The sequence below is a fragment of the Macrobrachium nipponense genome, chromosome 3 (genome assembly GCF_015104395.2).
Source record: "Macrobrachium nipponense isolate FS-2020 chromosome 3, ASM1510439v2, whole genome shotgun sequence".
NCBI lineage: Eukaryota > Metazoa > Arthropoda > Malacostraca > Decapoda > Palaemonidae > Macrobrachium > Macrobrachium nipponense.
In genome coordinates this window covers 10,548,656-10,553,780 of record NC_087202.1, presented here as the reverse complement: position 1 = coordinate 10,553,780, position 5,125 = coordinate 10,548,656, and positions in this window count along the sequence as shown.

Sequence of the window (5,125 nt, the reverse complement as noted above, 5' to 3'; positions counted from 1 at the left end):
GATCGTTGGCGTGGAACTGCCATTCTAAAGCATCGCGTCGATAGCGGAACATTAGCTATCTCAGCAATTCATATAAAAACACATACGTAGTCCGCCGGCTCGGAAGTTACAAGTTTCCGGCGTAGGTTAACAGGTCAACCGCTTCCCATGGAAGTTGTTGTGCAAAGTTATCATAAACATAAAAATGTTGACAAAGCTTAGAGCTAGATCAGGCTACTGCAGACAGCGCATAGCGTAATCTAGGTCTGCTTTGGTCACGTAGAACCCTCCTAATGCCATGACCCCAGGTCATTGGTTTATATTACAGATCTTGTAAATTATATATATATGTAATTATTACTTATTTAGGCTCGGACTGCTACCTATTCAACCGCTTGAATAACAAAAAAAAATTACTTTAAACATTGTTCATAGGAGCGTGCTCGTAACATACGTCTAAGTATAACATAATAAGTCATTAAATGTATAAAAAGGTTCTGTTACATACCCTTGTTGACATATTCATAAACAAAGATAAATGCATGGAAAATATAGATCCATGTTTGGTAACAATAATGATTATGTACCCAAAAATAATAAAAAGGTAAAAATCAAAACATGTATACATGATTAATATGATAACAGGTAACCTGATTAAGAATAATGGTTACTAAATAATGATTATAGCATGATCATGGATAATTGTTTAAAGAGTACTTGACACTCTTTGTAATAGATAAATATAATGTATAATAGTATAACAATGTAATTCTGCAGAAATTCAATATATAGGGCTGATATTTTATTAGGTGCCCGAAAAAATACCTTTAGGAATATATTAATGTATAATATTGGGCTATAATGATTTATTAGGCGCCCTGGAGATACTTTAACTGTTCAAATGCAAAGGCGTGAGTCTTTCTTGTCCTACATTTTTGCCAGCATACGGACCGCTTTTCACACACAACACAATTCCAGACAATTCCCTAGGCACGAACTGAAGTGGCCAGGTTCAGGCGGCCCTAAACGCAAACGACTTGAGTTTAACGGGTACGTCATCTAGACGGGCCAGTACGTTCCCTTGGAGATCCTTCTGTTTACGCCTCAGCCTACGCCAAGCAAAGATGTTGACGGCGATAACCAATATGGCCGTCACGCTGAACACGGCTAGCAGAATGTAGTAGCGAAGATTTTCTCCACCTGCATAAGTCGATGACGCGTGGGTCATCTCAGCCAGTTGCGTCAGACGATGAGCTACTCGCGCGTTGTATGGGAGAGGTAGTGATGGGATGATTGTGGTAGCCCACGTGTAGTTCGCGAAATACGCCTTCTCACGTATTATCGTGTTGACCCCTCTGACGGTATAGTTTGTAGATGTCCCCGTACAACCATCGGCTGCTACGAAGATAGGGGCATGGGCGGTGGATGTGTCCGGACACACGACGTCGAATCCGGCCTTATCATAACGGATCCAGGAACCATTATTCATCCTGTAATTGAATTTATTACCGTAAAAGGGATAAAGTTTCCCCAGACAACCTTCGCTTGTATGAGAGAGAGAGCGTTTAGCACTATGTCTAACTCACATGAATCCGTTGATATAGGATAGAATTCAAAAGAGTCAGCTGTACAAATTTTATTATTCATGGCTTCTGAACAGTGAGTGAGTTTATCTAAGTCTTTAATGACTGTAAATGATTTCTTATCAGAAGAAATCAGTACATGCCCCGTTAAAATTGGATATTACTGGATTTGAGTTATTCGTCATGAAAGTAGGAAAACGGTGCTATTTTGTATGATTGCCAAGCATCGGAAGAATCAAAAGGAATTGTGATCATAATTCTATAATTTTCTACGCTGACTGATATTAGGCTATAATAGAATTCTACTTTATGGGCATCCAATAAAGGAATATACCCTAGCTTCTCCCGTCCGTTTTCCAAAGTTAACGTCAGATCTTTAATAGGCATGAGGTGAGGAGATACACACCCTTTGTTGCTAACGTAATTGCTTCTACGTAATCTTTTGACTTTTCAATAAAATGTGATATTTTCACACGGATATGATCTATTTTCGAACTATAGTAAGCTAAAGTAGCCAGCAAATGTTGAACTTCCATGACCTGATCGATATTATTTGAATGTTCATTAACGATATTCATTAATTGATTGATCGAAGATAACTGGCTGCGAAGTTCAGATAAGGCCAGTTCCGTTTTGTGTTGCAAAAACTCAATTCTTTTATTTTGATTATTTATTCTTGAGGCGATTTGAGATTCCTAAGCCTAGATTCGCAACTGATCCTAAGATGTTTAGTCCAGCTAGAATAAGCGGGTTGCGGCGTTCAAGAGTATTGTGCCGCACAGACCACATCAGCAGGTCACGAGCGAGTTCTTCTGCCTCGGCGGTTTTATTTTGTATGTCATAAGACAACATTTCCGCGACGCTTAGTGTTTGAGCTAGTGAAATCTCTGAGTTAGCATGAAAATTACGTTCATGCATTTCCTTAAGGGAAATACCAAACCTCATCAGGTCATTCTTTAAGTTAAGGACGTCATCTTCAGGTAAGAAAATAGCATGCATATCTACCTCGATAACAATATTACTTGACACGATGAATACATCATCGATTCTCTCGATAATCGAGCCATGATTAAATTCTATGTCTTTCGTCCTAGCGCTCTTTCCATACAACAAAGATGTCTGAATACACAATATCACTCCCAACAATAACAGATTCATTTTTGAAAACCTGCAATGAGTAAAACAGATGTAATAACTCGCGTAAAAGAATAGGTTTACATACAATATGATTAATAGATATATATATATAAATTATTATACAAGTTTCATAAAATACAACCTTTTTTCCCATTTTTTCCCCACTCCATCTACCCTTCTTTAGATTATGATATGTGCCAATGTGGGATATTCTCACATCAGTGGGTTTGGATACATTTGAACCCTAACTCTATTGGCCGTTAAATTTTCTAAAATGTTAAACGGGCCTCAAACTTAGGTGTCAGTTTTATAATTTAAACCTTTACGTACGTATACTTGTATGTATACCTGATCGCCCACGGCATATGTTCTAGTTGGCTTAGCTATTTTATCATGATTTTTTTTTCATTATGATCTGTGCTTCTTCTAAATTCTTACGAATTATATTATATCGACTTATGCTTGCATCCATAACATCCTTTAGAGGATTTGATAAATTAGTTGTAGGCTTTAAGATGTGGAAAGGCGTTCGGGCCGGGATACCGTACAGTGCCTCGTGCGGTGTCATTTTAATAGACACATGATACGAGTGATTAAGTGTGCTTAGTACCGCAGGTATGGCAATGTCCCAGTTGGGGTGGCTGCCCCCCCTAAGGTGACCCTTAAAATGTTTAAAACCTTACGATTTGCCCTTTCCACTAGCCCATTAGACTCTGGGTGATAGATCATGGTATTGATTTTCTTTATACAAGGAATTCGCACAAGGAGTTAAGGAAATGATTATTGAACTCCCCGCCCGGTCTGAGATAATGATGTGTGGAATTCCATGTTTACAAATGTAGCACTCGTAAAACTTCCTAGCGCACTCGACCGCGGTTTTTGTTTTAAGCGCTATAAGTTCTGTATATCGAGTCAAAGCGTCTATAATTACTAGGAGGTGCTTATTTCCTCTGTCTGACTCATAAAATCCTGTTAATAAATCTAAATGTACTCTTTCAAAGGGTTGATTTGGCACGGGGTAAGCCCTAGGCTGACAGGTGTCTTCGTGTGTGCCCTTTGTATTCTTGACAAGTGCGACAATTTGCTATGTGCTTTTTTATATCTGTAAGCATCGTATGCCAATAAAATAAGGATTTGGCTTTCTGTGACATCAAGGTATAACCCGGGTGTCCGTGCAGTGGATTTTTCATGCAAACCACTTTTAAGACAGTGGGTATGAGTGAGATAGGCACCACCACCTGGTTGTTATTCAACTGCGGTGTGTTGCGGGTTTTCCTCGTCACGGATCTACACAGGATATTGTCTGTAGGATATAATTCTGCTGCTTATACTTTAGGTATTCTTTTTCCTTCGGATTTCCGTTTAACGCAATGATGATTTTTTCTATTTGCGGATCTTTTCTTTGTTCCGTCTGTAATAGTTCAGCACTCCAGCCCAGATCTTCCTGTACAGATATAGTTTTAACAAACGGGCATGGAGGTTGAGATATCTATTATTTATTCAGCTAATGGCTCGGTACAAGATGAAGAGGGGTTGCGGTGATAATGCGTCAGCAATGATATTTGCTTTCCCAGGTAAATACCCGATCCTCGCGCCAAAGTCCTGAATGATCATGTGCCACGAGTTTCGCTTGGGGCTGTGACTAAAGCCTTTAAAGAAGTCGGTTAGGGGCTTATGATCAGTGAGAACCTTGACGGGATAACCGTATATTATGAATTTAAAGTGCACGAGTGAATTAAACAATAGCGAAGCCCTTCCTTGTCCTATTACTGATATTTACTTTCGGAAGGTCTCAGTTTACGTGAATAAAAAGACTATAGGGAAAAAAAACTGTTTATCATATTGTTGAAGCAATACCCCACCTACTCCTAGGTCTGAGGCGTCTGTTGCTATGAAAAATTCCTTACCGAAGTCAGGAAATTTCAAGATAGGAGAACTACACAGTTCATCTTTCAATTTATCGAACGCCTGTTGATGACTTTTCAGACCATACGAAATCTACGCTCCTTTTTTATAAGATCGGTTAGGGGAGGGGGCGGCTATGATTGAGTAGTTGCGGATGAAGCGGCGATAGTAGCCGCTGCATCCTAAAAATTGCTGTATTCCCTTGACGTTAGTAGGTATCGGAAAGTTACGGATAGCCGACACCTTATCGTGGACGACTTTAAGACCTTCACTAGAAACCGTGAAACCTAGATAGACTAGTTCTGTTTTAAAAAATTCACACTTACTTATCTTTACCCTTAAATTATGCTGCCTTAACCTTTGTAACACTAACTCCAATTTACGTAAATGTTCTTCCAATGTGTTTTTTTTTTTTTTTTGGAAAAGATTACTAAGTCATCCATTGCAGGCATGTAGGACATCTCCCAACAAGTCTCCAAACACGACGTTTATCATACGAGTAAAAAGTTATAGGAGCACAA